The 20,149-nt window shown below is 42.1% G+C and overlaps 9 non-coding genes across 9 annotated transcripts; 6 read left to right on the top strand and 3 right to left on the bottom strand.

The window, feature by feature from the left end:
* The first annotated feature begins 8,668 nt into the window (after positions 1-8,668).
* Positions 8,669-8,742, top strand: TRNAT-AGU (transfer RNA threonine (anticodon AGU)). Its single transcript has one exon. It is a non-coding gene; the product is annotated as a tRNA-Thr (tRNA).
* A 600-nt stretch (positions 8,743-9,342) lies between these two features.
* Positions 9,343-9,416, top strand: TRNAT-UGU (transfer RNA threonine (anticodon UGU)). Its single transcript has one exon. It is a non-coding gene; the product is annotated as a tRNA-Thr (tRNA).
* A 354-nt stretch (positions 9,417-9,770) lies between these two features.
* On the bottom strand, positions 9,771-9,852 carry TRNAS-GCU (transfer RNA serine (anticodon GCU)). Its single transcript has one exon. It is a non-coding gene; the product is annotated as a tRNA-Ser (tRNA).
* Positions 9,853-10,080: 228 nt separating this feature from the next.
* Positions 10,081-10,154, top strand: TRNAT-AGU (transfer RNA threonine (anticodon AGU)). The gene has a single exon. It is a non-coding gene; the product is annotated as a tRNA-Thr (tRNA).
* Positions 10,155-10,756: 602 nt separating this feature from the next.
* On the top strand, positions 10,757-10,830 carry TRNAT-UGU (transfer RNA threonine (anticodon UGU)). The gene has a single exon. It is a non-coding gene; the product is annotated as a tRNA-Thr (tRNA).
* Positions 10,831-15,546: 4,716 nt separating this feature from the next.
* TRNAT-UGU (transfer RNA threonine (anticodon UGU)) lies at positions 15,547-15,620 on the top strand. The gene has a single exon. It is a non-coding gene; the product is annotated as a tRNA-Thr (tRNA).
* A 934-nt stretch (positions 15,621-16,554) lies between these two features.
* TRNAT-AGU (transfer RNA threonine (anticodon AGU)) lies at positions 16,555-16,628 on the bottom strand. The gene has a single exon. It is a non-coding gene; the product is annotated as a tRNA-Thr (tRNA).
* A 2,279-nt stretch (positions 16,629-18,907) lies between these two features.
* On the top strand, positions 18,908-18,989 carry TRNAS-GCU (transfer RNA serine (anticodon GCU)). The gene has a single exon. It is a non-coding gene; the product is annotated as a tRNA-Ser (tRNA).
* Positions 18,990-19,384: 395 nt separating this feature from the next.
* TRNAT-UGU (transfer RNA threonine (anticodon UGU)) lies at positions 19,385-19,458 on the bottom strand. The gene has a single exon. It is a non-coding gene; the product is annotated as a tRNA-Thr (tRNA).
* Positions 19,459-20,149: the final 691 nt, after the last annotated feature.

Here is a 20,149-nt window from a genome sequence, read left to right as displayed (position 1 = left end):
AGAAGGTGGGGGTCATCTTAGATGACAGCCACTATATGGTCTCCTCATGCTGCTACGACCTCTGAGCTGTGTCATTCAGCCACTATATGATTTCCTCATGGTGCCGCTAACTCCAGGCTGTGTCATTCAGCCACTATATGCTGCCGCCAACTCCAGGCTGTGTCATTCAGCCACTATGTGTTCTCCTCATGCTGCCACCACCTCCACACTGTGTCATTCAGCCGCTATATGTTCTCCTTATGGTGCCTCTATCTCCAGGCTGTGTCATTCAGCCACTATATGCTGCCGCCAACTCCAGGCTGTGTCATTCAGCCACTATATGTTCTCTTCATGCTGCTGCCACCTCCACGCTCTGTCATTTAGCCACTATGTGGTCTCCTCATGCTTGCACCACCACCAGGCTTTGTCAATCAGCCACTATGTGGTATCCTCATGCTGCTGCCACCTCCAGACTGTCTCATTCTGCCACTATGTGGTCTCCTCATGCTGCCGCCAACTCCAGGCTGTTTCATTCAGCCACTATATGTTCTCCTTATGCTGCCGCCACCTCCACGCTGTGTCATTCAGCCACTATATATATATATATATATATATTAACCCTATGCATGTTACGGCAAGGAAAAGTGTTCTGCACCCCTATTGAGGCTCTCTGTAGCCCAGAAATACACATTTTTAATAGCGCTTTGCCACGATTAAATTCGGACCGAAACAAATTTTTTCATAGAGCTCTGTCTTGGGATCTTTTCATAGAGCTCTGCATTGGGATGTTCCTCTGTTACTACTTCTGGCAATATTTGGATAAGGCCTTTCCTTTCCTTTTGTGATGCTAGTAATTAATATTAACTATGGAGCGACAGCTATAGTATGAATCCCTAACATGGAGTCGCATGTACTGTTGTGGACTACAGCTGTCACCCTGGACATCCTCTGTTGCTGCTTTTCTTATATGTGTTTGCTTATTTACATAAAGAACTTCCTGTTGGTATCATACCAGGATTGCAAGGGCTGACATCATAGTCAGCTTTGCAAGCCTCCTGCCCTACACCTCTCTCTGAACATTTTTTCTTGGTTTGCTGTTCATTTATCTACATAACTGATGTTCCCTAGCACCACCGTCTGACTCAGATGACAAGGATTGTCTCCTGCCTTGTGTTCCATTACTGCACATTAGTGTCTGGTCTCATCTCTGTAGTGCCAACCATACCTCCATTGATACAATTCTGTTACTACAAGGCTATGCCAGCAGCATGGTGGCTCAGTGGTTAGCATTGTTGCCTAGCTGCACTGGTGTGCTTTGTTCAATTTCATATATTTCTTTTTTTATTTGTGTTTTAGCTTATTTGTGAATGATCTGACTCTGTGTTGCTTTGAATATATCTCAACAGAATGGTTGCTCAATAGTTCGTGCTGTAGCCTTTTTCTGCAGTCCTGGGTTCATGTCCCACCAAAGGCTACCACCCTTTGGCATTTTGGCTTGCTGCCAAATGCTGATTTGTCTGGGGTCTTCCTTCCAAAAGCAGAAAATTGTGGTGCTCTGTTCGTTTGTGGTGTGGTGTTTCTGCTTCTGACAAGGGAAACCACATGTACTGTAAATATGCTTTTGTTCATGGTTAATCTGCGCTGAGATCTTCTATTCTGGTATCTGTGCAGTTCAGGGAGCAATATGCAGATAATGTAGGTTTGATAATATTAGGTAGTACCTGTATGCCGATTTGAGTGGTATCACTTACTGGTGAAGTGCAGCCGGCAGCTGTCTTATTCTTCAGTAGCCATAGATAATGAATATGGATAATATTAGGTAGTACCTGTATGCCGATTTGAGCGGTATCACTTAATGACTATGGATATTCATTATCTATGGCTACTGAAGAATATGACAGTCGTCTTAAAATGCGTGTAGCCTTGGTCTTATACCCATTACCTACGGCAACCACCTTATACTACTTTTAAAGCCCACCTCGGCTTTGGCAGCACTGCAGACCCCTTATTCTGGGACCTCTGTGGACTGCACGCACGATCCTCTCTCCTTAGGACACGAGGATGCCAGGGTCAGCGATCACCTCTTCATCCACGATACTCTTGTGGCCAGACGCTGTCCCGTGCCAACCTGTCTCTGCTGGACCCATCCAATCCACTTTACCGGGATCACCATCGATCACAAAGGCCGGCCACCGCGCCGTTCCAGCACCGACAGAAACCCTCACCGCGAGACTGCTACTCCTGAGGATGCCGGCTGCACTTCGCCAGTAAGTGATACCACTCAAATCGGCAAACAGGTACTACCTAATATTATCAAACCTACATTATCTGCATATCGCTCCCTGAACTGCTCCATTATATAATTTCATGAACTGCATTACCAGACCACTTTATTTCTGAACTATATTACCCGACCATTTTATTTTTGGACATTTCCAAAAAATGTTTGCCTTATTTTTGGTGGTTGCTTTATAAATGACTTTTTAATATTACATCTATTTTAATATCAATATCTTATTAACATCTGGTCCCTGCCCAGATGTAAGTTATTATCTTGTGAATAAATGTTATATTGTATTATTTATCTATCATTATTTATTCAGTATCTATTTTATGACATTTAACTTATTGATTTTACATTTATTTGGTTCCACATCACCTTTTACTCGCTCATTTTATCTCCTTTTTATTTCTTTATTTCACTATCCTTGAGGACTGGTTTTATATAATTTATTATATATACCTATTCACTTTCCTAGGTCTTTTTGAGATTCAGATCATTCCAGTTAACCTTGGAATAGTATACCCCAATGAGCTACACATACCCTTTTCCTTCTTTAATTTACAAATCTGTTTAACTTTCTGCCTCCAGTTCATTTAAAAAAAAAAAGTTTTCCACCGGAGTACCCCTTTAAGCCAGAATGAAGTTAATATGGTCAAGACTCTACTCCAAATTATGTATATTGGAGGATTTAAATGTATAATATTTGTATTACTGATAAGATTTCTGGTAAAACCATGTGTAGATACACAATTAAAATATCTTCTATTTTCCAGAACTACTCTATACTCCGAGAAGCTTTCTGAGTGGCAGGAGCATAAAGAGTTAAGGTGAGACACATTCTCCAATGCTTTCAGGCCTAATCTGATATGACCACATGGTAACAAGACAATAGCTACCCATGATGACTCTGGAGGAGATTTATCAAAACCTGCCCAGAAGAAAAGTTGCCCGGTTGCCCATAGCAACCAATCAACTCGCTTCTTTCATTTTTAATAAGGCCTCTGCAAAATGAAAGAAGCGATCTGATTGGTTGCTATGAGCAACTGGGCAACTTTTCCTTTGCACTGCTTTTGATAAATCTCCCCCTGTATGTACTAAGCTAGAGGCTGTAGAGGTTGTGTCTCTCATGATAAATATGATTGGATAAGATACAAATTGTTCTTATTTGATTAAGAGGATTTTTAATTTATGAAATAAATCATATCATTATGTTTTAGCGGGAAGACTTTTTGTTATAGAGAATCTGTCATCAGTGTGACCCGCCTCAACCTGTTGGTACAAACATAGTGCGGGTGACACTGTAGACCATGATGCTCTTACAGCCAAAATGCTGACAAAGCATCATGGGAGATGTAGTTCAAAACATCTGCAGTGCCGAAGGTTGCCTATGTCTGCTGTAGACAATACTTACCAACGACCGATCTATTGATCCGTTAGTAGCTTATGCTTCTTATTAGGCGGATGGTCATCATTAAACTAATCCGGCTACTTACAGTAAAATTATTAAAATAATAAAAAAGAATATAACAATACTGCTGCTAGTGATCAAAAGTGCATAGTGATATTCACCGATGATTGGAAAGGCATTATGCGCCTTGTAGTTAGTTAAAAGTAAATGTTTGTCTTTATAAGGCAGCATGGGACTTGTAGTCTCTGTAGTAGTTAATCACTCATATGCATATTGTAATCCTATGGTAGTGCAGATGCTGTTGTAGATACAAAAGTATTGCACGTAGATCCTTAATAAAATGAAATAGCTACTCACTCCTCCGCATATACAGCAAAATAATGAAAGTCAAATGGTGCGCTGCATCTCTCACCTATCTCGGTAGTGTTCGCAGCCCAGGAGATAGCAGGTCAGTGAGGCTCCCCTTGGCTCTGGTCCTAGAGTTGTCTGCGCAACTCACACTGGATTGTACTGTAATAAGCAGACAGCCTGCCGCTCCGGTCGGAGTTACGTGCAAAAATTGTTATGCCGGTGGCTGTCCTGATGGAAACTTCTTGTTAAGCGGACTCAGGTGATGTAGCGGGGATGATTTATTGCGATGTCCTCGTGTATCCACATAGGAAGTTGTTTGATTGACAGGGCACTGACAATCAATATAGCCAATATCAAAGCAGCAGTAAATGATTATACATATATTCAGCCTTAGGTCTTTGTGGTGAATAGTCTGACAAGAGCCTGTTCGATTTTATCTACCTTTGTTTTAAAGACAAGGAAAGCTGAAAAATGACTTTCTCTCTGGGTAGTCGCTTGATGTGGCATTAATGGTTTTGCCTCTTGTTTCAACAATTAGCTTTTAACTCTCTCTTTGGGCCATGAACCTCCTTGATAGTTGGGTTGAATACATAAGCGTGCAGCATGAGCAAAAGACAACAAACCTGTGAGTAGATAAAAAGACCTGGAAGGTTCCACCAAGATTTGAACTCGGTTGGCTGGATTCAAAGTCCAGAGTGCTAACCATTACACCATGGAACCCAGGGGGAAAAGTTACATCCAACATATGAGAGTACTTTCCCGAGTTACAGAGTGGTCAAAATTTCCGTTTTCGAGCCTTGGTATCAAATGTAAAGGCAGCAAAGGTAAATGTAGTTGGCAGGATTTGAACCTTTGCGGGGAGACCCCAATGGATTTCTAATACATTGTCTTAAACACTCTGCCTCGACTACATATGCATTCGGTATTCATTTTCAACTTACTTCTTTACCAAGCTAGCATCTTGATGGGGAACTTCTAAATCAAGAACATCTCTCAGAAAACAGAAGAAATATATTTGAAAGAAAAAAGCATGGCGCTCTCACATTTAAACTCTTTACAGTGTAATTCAAAGTGGAAACCATCATTCCATGGAACAATGGACCATTCAAGCATTTATGACTTAGGGTCATGGGAAAAAAATGATCGCTTGATGTGGCATGAATGGTTTTGCCTCTTGTTTCAACAATTAGCTTTTAACTCTCTCTTTGGGCCGTGAACCTCCTTGATAGTTGGGTTGAATACATGAGTATGCAGCATGAGCAAAAGACAACAAACCTCTGAGTAGATAAAAACACCAGGAAAGTTCCACAGAGATTTGAACTCAAATACCTGGATTCAGAGTACAGAGCGCTAACCATTATACCAGAGAAGGTGAGAAGGTGGTGAAAAGGTTACATCTACCATTTGAGGGAACTTTACCGAGTTATAAAGTGGTCAAATGTTACATTTTCGACCTTTGGTACCAAATGTCACGGCAGCAAAGGTTCAAATCCTTTGAAAGCAATCATGCTTATCCTGTTCGATAAGTAGTGTGTAGTCTTCTCTGGCACCATTGTCCAACCTCTCTATAGTAAGGAAACCTGCAGATGCTTCTTCTGGCTCGTTGGTCTAGAGTTATAATTCACACTTTGTGTGTGAGAGACCTTGGGTTCAAATCCCAGATGAGCCTGTCGCTGCCCCCACCTGTCATAAATTGTTTCACCTGCTTTTTATCAGAGTAGTCTGCTTTAAGTCACAGACAGAGGTCTTTCTGGAGAAGCATTTGGGTACCTTAATTCAATTCAGAGCTTTGTAGAAGTGAAAACCGCCAAAAAACCTGCTGAGATTAAAACCCAGGATCTCCTGTTTACAAGGCAGACGCTGTAACCAACTAAGCCACAGTGCCACGTGAAAGCCAGTAGGAAAGCCGGTAGGAAAGCCAGAAAATGGGAATCTCTACGCAATGATTAAAATTTCTACAAAATGTTGTGCATTGATGGAGTGGTTGCAGCTGGCATTTTTTCACCAACTTGGAGTTAAGGTCCCCTCAGCCAGTGCCCGATCTGTGACCTTCAATAAAAAGCAGCCAAAAAGTTTATGACCATGTTCTCAGAATCTATCACCTGGGGGAAGGACCTTATGGAGACGAGGTGGCTGAGTGGTTAAGGTGATGAACTGCTAATCCATTGTGCTTTGCCTGTCTCTTGTAACTTGCTTTGAAGGCAGTGGATGCCCTCACCATGGGAGTTTTTTATTTCCAATCCAGAAGGATGTGTCATGTGATTTATCAACCAGGCATTAGTAATCCCGCTTTATTTACCTTTTCTCTTGCATGGTGCTTAATGTTATCCCATAAAGAAGATGAGGACATTTCCTTATTTTGGGCGTTCAGCCAGCATCCATATTTTTGACTTTGACTGCTCAGACTTTCTTTGGACTGTGGGACAGACAAGTTTGATGTCAGATATGATTGAGCGTCTACTTCTTGGTATGAAAAGCTCAAAATTTCAAAGAAAGAAAAGCACTGCTTAGATTCAAACTCAGGATCTCCTGTTTACAAAACAGGCACTTTAACCAACTAAGCCACAGCACCACAATGGATGACACCTAATAGTTAGAAAATGGGGATCCCTAAGCAATGATTAAAATGTCTACAAAATGTTGTGCATTGACGGAGCGGCTGCAGCTTGCATTTTTTTTGAGTTATGGTCCTCTCAGCCAGTGCTTGATATGTGGCCTTCAATGAAAATGCAGCCAAAGACTAGTTGACCATGTTGTCAGAATCTATCACCTGGAATGGTTGCCTTATAAATACAAAGTGGCCGAGGGGTTAAGTTGATGGACCGCTAATCCATTGTGCATGCCTCTTCCAACTTGGTAACTTGTTTTGAAGATTTTTTATTGTCTTCGCAGGCAGTTGATGCCCCCACCATGGCAGTTTTCTATTTTAAATCCAGAAGGGTTCTTTACCTGACCTATCAACCAGGCCTTAGTAATCCTGACTTGTTTTTCAATTCCTTTTGCATGGTGCTTAGTGCTATCCTATAAAGAAGAAGAGGACATTTCCTTCTTTTGGGCATTTAGCCTGCATCCATATTTTTGACTTGCCGACTCACCATGCTGCAGCAAACTTCTCTTTATTCTGAGAGGTATGTCTGGGTACACATTAGGGCAAGGGAGGGCAGGGAGATAGGCAAGGGTTGCTGGTAGGACTGTGCGGTTTCGTGCCGACCTGGCACTTCTTCAAGCTACATGCACACTGAATCGATCAGCACTATCTGCTAATAATGCAGGTGAGGCAAAGGGGATGGGTGGAACACAGGTACAGGGGAGGAACACATATGTAAATCAAGGCAAACAACAATACATATATTGCATTACAGAAGACTATAAAAATACCCTCAAATCCTGTCTATCATTGAGGCTTGCCTCCCCCAAGGCACATAACTTCAGAATCCATCAGGATTCTTTCTGTAAAAGAACACAATGCCTATCTCCACCCTGTTTCAATATCTTAACTGTTTCCAAGCAAACAAATTTAATGCAATGCCCATTGCTCCCGTGGACTTCACGTATATGACTGATAAACCTAGGGGCACCTCGGCCAGTAATGAGAGAACGTAAATGTTCTCTCACTCTGATGAAAAGGCATCTTTTAGTCTTCCCTATGTAGTATAATCCACAGGGGCAAATCAGTGCATAAACCACGAAGGTAGTACGGCAGGTGATAAAGCAAGGAATGACATGTTCAAAACCTCCTAAAAAGACAACTCTACTATTAATATTCAGAGAAAAGAAGGAACAATGGCCACAGGGTTTATTGCCTTTCGGGGCCAACTGTAAAAACCAGGTCTCTTTTTATTCTCCAGCAAGTTATTCTTCCTTTTTAGTCTATCGCCTAACGTGAAATTTTTTCTATAAGCAATCAATGGTTTAAATTTCATTAAGTCTTTAAGATGAGGATCTGATTCCAATATGTACCAGTGTTTCAGCATAGCTCAACGAATCACATGGTTCATATTCGAATTAGCAAAGGAAAAGGTAGAACGGGGTGTACCAGGACCGTGATTTTTATGGTTAGGAAGAAAAAGTTGTTCTCGATTAATACTAGCATCTTCCTAAAAGCTATATCCACTACTTCTCTTGGATAAGCTCTCTGAAGCAGCCTATTTTTAAGGTCTTCTGCTTGCTTTAAATACCAAATTTAATCGGTGTTATTTATTTCTAACCGTAGAAATTATGAATAAGGGATACCGTTCTTACAGTGTTCAGGATGTGAACTGGAACAGTGGAGGAGGTCATTTTTAGAGGTGGGCTTACGGAAATTAGAGGTAACAATCATATTATCGACTATACTGAATTTTATGTCGAGAAACTCAATGGCATGCAGAGCACAATGGATTAGCAGTCAATCGCCTTAACCACTCGGCCACCTTGTCTACATAAGATCCTACCCCCAGGTGATAGATTCTGAGAACAGGGTCAAAAAGTTTTTTGCTGCATTTTTATTGAAGGTCACAGATCAGGCACTGGCTGAGGGGACCTTAACTCCAAGTTGGTGAAAAAATGCAAGCTGCAACCACTCCATCAATGCACAACATTTTGTAGAAATTTGAATCATTACGTAAGAAATTCCCATTTTCTGGCTTTTCTGCTGGACTTCATGTGGCGCTGTGGCTTAGTTGGTTAAAGCGCCTGTCTAGTAAACAGGAGATCCTGAGTTCAAATCTCAGCAGTGCCTTTTTTTTCCCTAAATTTTAAGCTTTTCATACCAAAAAGCAGATGTTCAATCCTATCTGACATCAATATTGTACATCCCACAGCCCTAAGACAGTCCGAGCAAAGCAAAAATATGGATGCTGGCTAAACGCCCAAAAGAAAGAAATGTCCTCATCTTCTTTATAGGATAGCATTAAGCACCATGCAAGAGGAATTGGAAAACAAGGCAGGATTTCTAAGGCCTGGTTGATAGGTCGGGTAACGCACCCTTCTGAATTGGAAATAGAAAACTCCCATGCCTGCAAAGACAATAAAAAATCTTCAAAGCAAGATACCAAGTTGGAAAAGGCATGCAGAGCACAATGGATTAGCGGTCCATCGACTTAACCCCTCGGCCACCTCCTCTTTAAAAGGCAACCACTCCAGGTAAGACATTCTGACAACATGATCAACAAGTCTTTGGCTGCATTTTCATTGAAGGTCACATATTAAGCACTGGCTGAGTGGACCGTAGCTCAAAAAATGCAAGCTGCAACTGCTCCGTCAATATACAGCATTTTGTAGACATTTTAATCATTGCATAGCAATTCCCATTTTCTGACTTTTAGGCATGGTTTGTCATGGCGCTGTGGCTTAGTTGGTTAAAGCGCCTGTCTTGTAAACAGGAGATTCTGAGTTCAAATCTCAGCAGTGCCTTTCTTTCTTTGCAATTTTGAGTTTTTCATACCAAGAAGTAGACGTTCAATCATATGTGACTTCAAACTTGTCTATCCCACAGTCCTAAGAATGTCCAAGCAAAGTCAAAAATATGTATGCTGGCTGAATGCCAAAAAGAAGGAAATGTCCTCATCTTCTTTATTGGATAGCATTAAGCACCATGCAAGAGAAATGGAAAAACAATGCAGGATTACTAATGCCTGGTTGATAGGTCACATGAGGCACCTTTCTGAATCGAAAATAGAAAACTGCCATGGTGGGAGAATCCACTGCATATGCTGACAATAAAGAATCTACAAGGCAAGTTGCAAAGTCGTAAAAAGTAGAAGAAACCAACGAGGATGGGATTTGAACCCATGCATGCAGAGCACAATGGATTAGCAGTCCATCACCTTAACCACTCGGCCACCTCATCTACATAAGATCCTACCTCTAGGTGATAGATTCTGAGAACAGGGTCAAAAAGTTTTTTGCTGCATTTTTATTGAAGGTCACAGATCAGGCACTGGCTGAGGGGACCTTAACTCCAAGTTGGTGAAAAAATGCAAGCTGCAACCACTCCATCAATGCACAACATTTTGTAGAAATTTGAATCATTGCATAAGAAATTCCCATTTTCTGGCTTTTCTGCTGAACTTCACGTGGCGCTGCAGCTTAGTTGGTTAAAGCGCCTGTCTAGTAAACAGGAGATCCTGAGTTCAAATCTCAGCAGTGCCTTTTTCCCCCCTAAATTTTAAGCTTTTCATACCAAAAAGCAGATGTTCAATCCTATCTAACATCAATATTGTCCATCCCACAGCCCTAAGACAATCCGAGCAAAGTAAAAAAATATGGATGCTGGCTAAACTCCCAAAAGATAGAAATGTCCTCATCTTCTTTCTAGGATAGCATTAAGCACCATGCAAGAGGAATTGGAAAACAAGGCAGGATTTCTAAGGCCTGGTTGATAGGTCACGTAACGCACCCTTCCGGATTGGAAATAGAGAACTCCCATGCCTGCAAAGACAATAAAAAATCTTCAAAGCAAGATACCAAGTTGGAAAAGGCATGCAGAGCACAATGGATTAGCCGTCCATCGACTTAACCCCTCGGCCACCTCATCTTTAAAAGGCAACCACTCCAGGTGAGACATTCTGTTAACATGATCAACAAGTCTTTGGCTGCATTTTCATTGAAGGTCACATATTAAGCACTGGCTGAGTGGACCGTAACTCAAAAAATGCAAGCTGCAACTGCTCCGTCAATATACAGCATTTTGTAGACATTTTAATCATTGCATAGCAATTCCCATTTTCTGACTTTTAGGCATGGTTTGTCATGGCGCTGTGGCTTAGTTGGTTAAAGCGCCTGTCTTGTAAACAGGAGATTCTGAGTTCAAATCTCAGCAGTGCCTTTCTTTCTTTGCAATTTTGAGCTTTTCATACCAAGAAGTAGACGTTCAATCATATGTGACTTCAAACTTGTCTATCCCACAGTCCTAAGAATGTCAGAGCAAAGTCAAAAATATGTATGCTGGCTGAATGCCCAAAAGAAGCAAATGTCCTCATCTTCTTTATTGGATAGCATTAAGCACCATGCAAGAGAAAATGGAAAACAATGCAGGATTTCTAAGGCCTGGTTGATAGGTCACGTAATGCACCCTTCTGGATTGGAAATAGAAAACTCCCATGCCTGCAAAGTTAATAAAAAATCTTTAAAGCAAGATACCAAGTTGGAAAAGGCATGCAGAACACAATGAATTAGCGGTCCATCGACTTAACCCCTCGGCCACCTCGTCTTTAACCCCTTAAGGACCCAGCCATTTTAAACCTTAGGACCCGGCCATTTTTTGCACATCTGACCACTGTCACTTTAAACATTAATAACTCTGGAATGCTTTTAGTTATCATTCTGATTCCGAGATTGTTTTTTCGTGACATATTCTACTTTAACATAGTGGTAAAATTTTGTGGTATCTTGCATCCTTTCTTGGTGAAAAATCCCAAAATTTGATGAAAAGTTTGAAAATTTTGCATTTTTCTAACTTTGAAGCTCTCTGCTTGTAAGGAAAATGGATATTCAAAATAATTTTTATTTTTATTCACATATACAATGGGGATATTTACTAATCTAGTCTATTCTGGGTATGCTTATAAACCAGCGTAAGTGGTATTCTCCTGTCTATTGTGCTCCTAATTTATCAAAGGTCTCACAGCCCTTGATAAATTCTGTGCTCAGACTTCAGGGTCTACAGCTTAAACTGCATTTAGACCTGCTCCAACATGGTCTGACATTTCAGTGTATTTTGGGCAGATGCGACTTGTCGCAGAAATGTCGCACTTGATAAATTCAGCACCAATGCATTTTCCAATGCATTTCCATCTAAAATAGACTTGCATGCATCATGTTCTAAAAATCCTCTACAGCAAAAGTCGCAGAAAAGTCGCACATATTTAGACTGCGACTTTCTGTGCGACAAATTTAGACAGGAAAAACCTGTCTAAATCCTTTGATAAATCTCCCCCATTATGTCTACTTTATGTTTGCATCATAAAATTTAAGTGTTTTTACTTTTGGAAGACACCAGAGGGCTTCAAAGTTCAGCAGCAATTTTCCAATTTTTCACAAAATTTCCAAACTCACAATTTTTCAGGGACCAGTTCAGGTTTGAAGTGGATTTGAAGGGTCTTCATATTAGAAATACCCCATAAATGACCCCATTATAAAAACTGCACCCCCCAAAGTATTCAAAATGACATTCAGTCAGCGTTTTAACCCTTTAGGTGTTTCACAGGAATAACAGCAAAGTGAAGGAGAAAATTCACAATCTCCATTTTTTACACTCGCATGTTCTTGTAGACCCAATTTTTGAATTTTTACAAGGGGTAAAAGGAGAAAATGTATACTTCAATTTGTAGCCCAATTTCTCTCGAGTAAGCACATACCTCATATGTCTATGTAAAATGTTCGGCGGGCACAATAGAGGGCTCAGAAGCGAAGGAGCGACAAGGGGATTTTGGAGAGTACGTTTTTTTGAAATGGTTTTTGGGTGGCATGTTGCATTTAGGAAGCCCCTATGGTGCCAGAACAGCAAAAAATCCCCCACATGGCATACCATTTTGGAAACTAGACCCCTTGAGGTACGTAACAAGGAATAAAGTGAGCCTTAATACCCCACAGGGGTTTCACGACTTTTGCATATGTAAAAAAATGAAAATAAAATTTCACTAAAATGTGTGTTTCCCCCCCAAATTTCACATTTTTGCAATCGTAAATAGCAGAAAATACCCCCCAAACATTGTAACCCCATTTCTTCTGAGTGTGAAGGTACCCCATAAGTTGACCTGAGGTGTACTATGGGTGAACTACAATGCTCAGAAGAGAAGGAGTCATATTTGGCTTTTTGAGAGCAAATTTTGCTCGGGGGCATGTCGCATTTAGGAAGCCCCTATGGGGCAAAGACAGCAAAAAAAAAAAAAACACATGGCATACCATTTTGGAAACTAGACCCCTTGTGGAACGTAACAAGAAATAAAGTGAGCCTTAATATCCCACAGGGGTTTCACGACTTTTGCATACGTAAAAAAAAAAAAAAATTCACTAAAAGGTGTGTTTCCCCCCCCAAATTTCACATTTTTGCAAGGGTTAATAGCAGAAAATACCCCCCAAAATGTGTAACCACATCTCTTCCGAGTATGGAGGTACCCCATAAGTTGACCTGAAGTTCACTACGGGCGAACTACAATGCTCAGAAGAGAAGGAGTCATATTTGGCTTTTTGAGAGCAAATTTTGCTCGGGGGGCATGTCGCATTTAGGAAGCCCCTATGGTGCCAGGACAGCAAAATAACCCCCACATGGCATACCATTTTGGAAACTAGACCCCTTGAGGAATGTAACAAGGCGTAAAGTGAGCATTTACCCCCCACTGGTGTCTGTCATATCTTTGAAACAGTGGGCTGTACAAATTTTTTTATTTGCACAGCCCACTGTTCCAAAGATCTGTCAGACACCTGTGGGGTTTAAATTCTCACTGCACCCCTCATTACATTCCGTGAGGGGGGTAGTTTCCGAAATGGGGTCACATGTGGGTTTTATTTTTTTTTTGCGTTTGTCAAAACCGCTGTAGCAATCAGCCACCCCTGTGCAAATCACCTCAAATGTACATGGTGCACTCTCCCTTCTGGGCCTTGTTGTGCGCCCCCAGAGCACTTTGCGCCCACATATGGGCTATCTTCGTACTCGGGAGAAATTGCATTACAAATTTTGGGGGGCTTTTTTCCCCTTTATCTCTTGTCAAAATGAAAAGTATAGGGCAACACGAGCATGTTAGTGTAAAAAGTTTATTTTTTTACACTAACATGCTGGTGTAGAACCCAGCTTCACCTTTTCATAAGGGGTGAAAGGAGAAAAAGACCCCCAAGATTTGTTAGGCAATTTCTCCCGAATACGGCGATACCCCATATGTGACCCTATACTGTTGCCTTGAAATACGACAGGGCTCCGAATTGAGAGCGCCATGTGCATTTGAGGCCTAAATTAGGGATTTGCATAGGGGTGGACATAGGGGTATTCTACGCCAGTGATTCCCAAACAGGGTGCCTCCAGCTGTTGAAAAACTCCCAGCATGCTTGGACAGTCAATGGCTGTCCGGCAATACTGGGAGTTGTTGTTTTGCAACAGCTGGAGGCTCCATTTTGGAAAGAGTGGCGTACCAGACGTTTTTCATTTTTATTGGGGAGGGGGGCTGTGTAGGGGTTTTTATTTTTTATTTTGTGTTAGTGTAGTGTAGTGTTTTTAGGGTACAGTCACACGGGCAGGGGATTACAGAGAGTTTCCCGCTGCGAGTTTGAGTTGCCGCGCAAAATTTGCTGCATTGCAAACTTGCAGTCCGATACTCACTGTAAGCCCCCTGCCCATGTGAATGTACCCTGTACATTCACAGGGGGGGACCTCCAGCTGTTGCAAAACTACAACTCCCAGCATGCACAGTCTCAGTGCATACTGGTAGTTATAGTTTTGCAAGAGCTGGAGGCACACGGGTTGGGAAACACTGAGTTAGGAAACAATGTTTCCCAACCAGTGTGCCTCCAGCTGTTGCAAAACCACAACTCCTAAACATTCTCAGGCATGCTGGGAGTAGTAGTTCGGCAACATCTTTAGAGCCAGATGTTGCCGAACTACAACTCCCAGCATGCTTGGAGTTGTAGTTTTGCAACATCTGGAGGACTACAATTTGCAGACCACTAATACAGTGGTTCCCAATCTGTGCCCTTCCAGATGTTGCAAAACTACAACTTCCAGTATGCCAAAACTGTCCAGGCATGCTGGGAGTTGTAGTTCTGCAACATCTGAAGGGCCAGATGTTACAGAACTACAACTCCCAGCATGCCTGGACAGTAAGGGCATGCTGAGGATGTGTAGTTTTGCAACATCTGGAAGGGCACAGTGGTCCAAAAACTGTGGACCTCCAAAAGTTGCAAAACTGCAACTCCCAGCATGCCCAGAGCTGTCTGGGCATGCTGGGAGTTGTAGTGTACAGGGTCCCAATACAGCAATGCATGTCGCTTTACGGCGGCGTGCATTGCTGTAAAGGGCCCGACCGCGGCTGAAGATCTACTCACCTGTCGCCGCCGCCGTCTTCATCGTCTGGATCCGGGTCTTCAGGGACGAGGTAAGTACCGGGGCCGGGCTTCAGCACTCCCCCGTCTCCCGCCGCGTCCTCCGGTCTTCCTCCCGTCCTCTCCGGACTTCAAGGGGCCGGGCAGGGCGGGAGGAAGTAACCGCCCCCCCCCCAACTTAACTAACCGACGGATCGCAGGGAATAGGAGGAGGTTGCAGGCTTGCCACCTCGCTCCTATTCTTTAGCATGGTCCTGGCTGTCTGTGACAGCCGGGATCATGCGAAATTACCGGGCGGTCAGGTCCCAGAGACCCGATCAGCCCGGTATCGCCGCAGATTGCAAGGGCGATTTCCCTTGCGATTTGCAGCGATCGCCGACATGGGTGGCTGAGTGGACCGTAACTCAAAAATTGCAAGCTGCAACTGCTCCGTCAATACACAGCATTTTGTAGACATTTTAATCATTGCATAGCAATTCCCATTTTCTGACTTTTAGGCATGGGTCGTCATGGTGCTGTGGCTTAGTTGGTTAAAGCACCTGTCTTGTAAACAGGAGATCCTGAGTTCAAATCTTAGCAGTTCCTTTCTTTCTTTGCTATTTTGAGCTTTTCATACCAAGAAGTAGACATTCAATCATATGTGACTTCAAACTTGTCTATCCCACAGTCCTAAGAATGTCCGAGCAAAGTCAAAAATATGTATGCTGGCTGAATACCCAAAAGAAGGAAATGTCCTCATCTTCTTTATTGGATAGCATTAAGCCCCATGCAAGAGAAAATGAAAAGTCACATATGATTGAACGTCTACTTCTTGGTATGAAAAGCTCAAAATTGCAAAGAAAGAAAGGCACTGCTGAAATTTGAACTCAGAATCACCTATTTACAAGTCAGGAGCTTCAACCAGCTAAGCCACAACGCCATGATGAACCATGCCTAAAAGTCAGAAAATGGGAAGTGCTATGCAATGATTAAAATGTCTAAAAAATGCTGTGTATTGACGGAGCAGTTGCAGCTTGCATTTTTTGAGTTACGGTCCACTCAGCCAGTGCTTAATATGTGACCTTCAATGAAAATGCAGCCAAAGACTTGTTGATCATGTTGTCAGAATGTCTCTTCTGGAGTGGTTGCCATTTAAAGACGAGGTGGCCGAGGGGTTAAGTCGATGGACCGCTAATCCATTGTGCTCTGCATGCCTTTTCCAACTTGGTATCTTGCTTTAAAGATTTTTTATTGTCTTTGCAGGCATGGGAGTTTTCTATTTCCAATCCAGAAGGGTGCGTTACATGACCTATCAACCAGGCCTTAGAAATGCTGCCTTTTTTTCCAATTCCTCTTGCATGGTGCTTAATGCTATCCTATAAATAAGATGAGGACATTTCTTTCTTTTGGGCGTTTAGCCAGCATCTATACTTTTGACTTTGCTCGGACTGTCTTAGGGCTGTGGGATGGACAATATTGATGTCAGATAGGATTGAACATCTGCTTTTTGGTATGAAAAGCTTAAAATTTTGGGAAAAAAAGGCACTGCTGAGATTTGAACTCAGGATCTCCTGTTTACTAGACAGGAACTTCAACCAACTAAGCCACAGTGCCACATGAAGTCCTGCAAAAAAGCCAAAAAATGGGAATTTCTACAAAATGTTGTACATTGATGGAGTGGTTACAGCTTGCAATTTTTCACCAACTTGGAGTGAAGGTCCCCTCAGCCAGTGCCTGATCTGTGACCTTCAATAAAAATGCAGCAAAAAACTTTTTGACCCTGTTCTCAGAATCTATCACCTGGAGGTAGGATCTTATGGAGACGAGGCGATGGACTGCTAATCCATTGTGCTCTGCATGCATGGGTTCAAATCCCATCCTCGTCGGTTTCTTCTACTTTTTGCGACTTTGCAACTTGCCTTGTAGATTCTTTATTGTCAGCATATGCAGTGGATGCTCCCACCATGGCAGTTTTCTATTTTCGATTCAGAAAGGTGCCTCATGTGACCTATCAACCTGGCATTAGTAATCCTGCATTGTTTTTCCATTTCTCTTGCATGGCGCTTAATACTATCCAATAAAGACGATGAGGACATTTCCTTCTTTTGGGCATTCAGCCAGAATACATATTTTTGACTTGCCTCGGACATTCTTAGGACTGTGGGATAGACAAGTTTGAAGTCACATATGATTGAACGTCTACTTCTTGGTATGAAAAGCTCAAAATTGCAAAGAAAGAAAGGCACTGCTGAGATTTGAACTCAGGATCTCCTGTTTACAAGGCAGGCAATTTAACTAACTAAGCCACAGCGCCACAAGAAGTCCACAAGAAAAGCCAGAAAATGGGAATTTCTACAAAATGTTGTGCATTGATGGAGTGGTTACAGCTTTCATTTTTTCACCAACTTGGAGTTAAGGTCCCCTCACCCAGTGCCTGATCTGTGACCTTCAATAAAAATGCAGCAAAAAACTTTTTGACCCTGTTCTCAGAATCTATCACCTGGAGGTAGGATCTTATGTAGACGAGGCGATGGACTGCTAATCAATTATGCTCTGCATGCATGGGTTCAAATCCCATCCTCATCGGTTTCTTCTACGTTTTACGACTTTGCAACTTGCCTTGTAGATTCTTTATTGTCAGCATATGCAGAGGATGCTCCCACCATGGCAGTTTTCTATTTTCGATTCAGAAAGGTGCCTCATGTGACCTATCAACCAGACATTAGTAATCCTGCATTGTTTTTTAATTTTCTCTTGCATGGTGCTTAATGCTATCCAATAAAGAAGATGAGGACATTTCCTTCTTTTGGGCATTCAGCCAGAATACATATTTTTGACTTTGCTCGGACATTTTTAGGACTGTGGGATAGACAAGTTTGAAGTCACATATGATTGAACGTCTACTTCTTGGTATGAAAAGCTCAAAATTGCAAAGAAAGAAAGGCACTGCTGAGATTCGAACTCAGGATCTCTTGCTTACAAACAGGCACTTTAACCAACTAAGCCACAGCACCATGACGAATCTTGCCTAAAAGTTGGAGCAGTTGCAGCTTGCATTTTTTGAGTTACGGTCCACTCAGCTAGTGCTTAATATGTGACCTTCAATGAAAATGCAGCCAAAGACTTGTTGTTCAAGTTGTCAGAATGTCTCACCTGGAGTTGTTGCCTTTTAAAGACGAGGTGGCCGAGGGGTGAAGTCGATGGACCGCTAATCCATTGTGCTCTGCATGCCTTTTCCAACTTGGTATCTTGCTTTGAAGATTTTTTATTGTCTTTGCAGGCATGGGAGTTTTCTATTTCCAATCCAGAAGGGTGCGTTACGTGACCTATCAACCAGGCCTTAGAAATCCTGCCTTGTTTTCCAATTCCTCTTGCATGGTGCTTAATGCTATCCTATAAAGAAGATGAGGACATTTCTTTCTTTTGGGCGTTTAGCCAGCATCCATATTTTTGACTTTGCTCGGACTGTCTTAGGGCTGTGGGATGGACAAAATTGATGTCAGATAGGATTGAACATCTGCTTTTTGGTATGAAAAGCTTAAAATTTAGGGGAAAAAAGGCACTGCTGAGATTTGAACTCAAGATCTCCTGTTTACTAGACAGGCACTTCAACAAACTAAGCCACAGTGCCACATGAAGTCCAGCAGAAAAGCCAAAAATTGGGAATTTCTACAAAATGTTGTGCATTGATGGAGTGGTTACAGCTTGCAATTTTTCACCAACTTGGAGTTAAGGTCCCCTCAGCCAGTGCCGGATCTGTGACCTTCAATAAAAATGCAGCAAAAAACTTTTTGACCCTGTTCTCAGAATCTATCACCTGGAGGTAAAAATGCAGCAAAAAACTTTTTGACCCTGTTCTCAGAATCTATCACCTGGAGGTAGGGTCTTATGTAGACGAGGTGGCCGAGTGGTTAAGGCGATGGACTGCTAATCCATTGTGCCATGCATGCATGGGTTCAAATCCCATCCTTGTTGGTTTCCTCTACCCTTTACCACCTTGCAGCTTGCCTAGTAGATTCTTTGCAACTTGCCTAGTAGATTCTTTGCAACTTGCCTTGTAGATTCTTTATTGTCAGCATATGCAATGGATGCTCCCACCATGGCAGTTTTCTATTTTTGATTCAGAAAGGTGCCTCATGTGACCTATCAACCTGGCATTAGTAATCCTGCATTGTTTTCCATTTCTCTTGCATGGTGCTTAATACTATCCAATAAAGAAGATAAGGACATTTCTTTCTTTTGGGCATTCAGCCAGCATACATATTTTTGACTTTGCTCGGACATTCTTAGGACTGTGGGATAGACAAGTTTGAAGTCACACATGATTGAACGTCTACTTCTCGGTATGAAAAGCTCAAAATTGCAAAGAAAGGCACTGCTGAGATTCGAACTCAGGATCTCCTGTTTACAAGACAGGTGCTTTAACCAACTAAGCCACAGGGCCTTGACAACCCATGCCTAAAAGTCAAAAAATGGGAATTGCTATGCAATGATTAAAATGTCTACAAAATGCTGTATATTGACCGAGTAGTTGCAGCTTGCATTTTTTGAGTTACGGTCCACTCAGCCAGTGCTTAATATGTGACCTTCAATGAAAATGCAGCCAAAGACTTGTTGATCATGTTGTCAGAATGTCTCACCTGGAGTGGTTGCCTTTTAAAGACGAGGTGGCCGAGGGGTTAAGTCGATGGACGGCTAATCCATTGTGCTCTGCATGCCTTTTCCAACTTGGTATCTTGCTTTGAAGATTTTTTATTGTCTTTGCAGGCATGGGAGTTTTCTATTTCCAATCCAGAAGGGTGCGTTACGTGACCTATCAACCAGGCCTTAGAAATCCTGCCTTGTTTTCCAATTCCTCTTGCATGGTGCTTAATGCTATCCTATAAAGAAGATGAGGACATTTCTTTCTTTTGGGCGTTTAGCCAGCATCCATATTTTTGATTTTGCTCGGACTGTCTTAGGGCTGTGGGATGGACAATATTGATGTCAGATAGGATTGAACATCTGCTTTTTGGTATGAAAAGCTTAAAATTTAGGGGGAAAAAGGCACTGCTGATATTTGAACTGAGGATCTCCTGTTTACTAGACAGGCGCTTTAACCAAATAAGCCACAGCGCCACGTGAAGTCCAGCAGA

The sequence above is a fragment of the Hyla sarda genome, chromosome 6, assembly GCF_029499605.1.
Source record: "Hyla sarda isolate aHylSar1 chromosome 6, aHylSar1.hap1, whole genome shotgun sequence".
NCBI lineage: Eukaryota > Metazoa > Chordata > Amphibia > Anura > Hylidae > Hyla > Hyla sarda.
The sequence above is the reverse complement of the archived record's forward strand: the minus strand, read 5'-3'. Positions and strand labels throughout refer to the sequence as shown.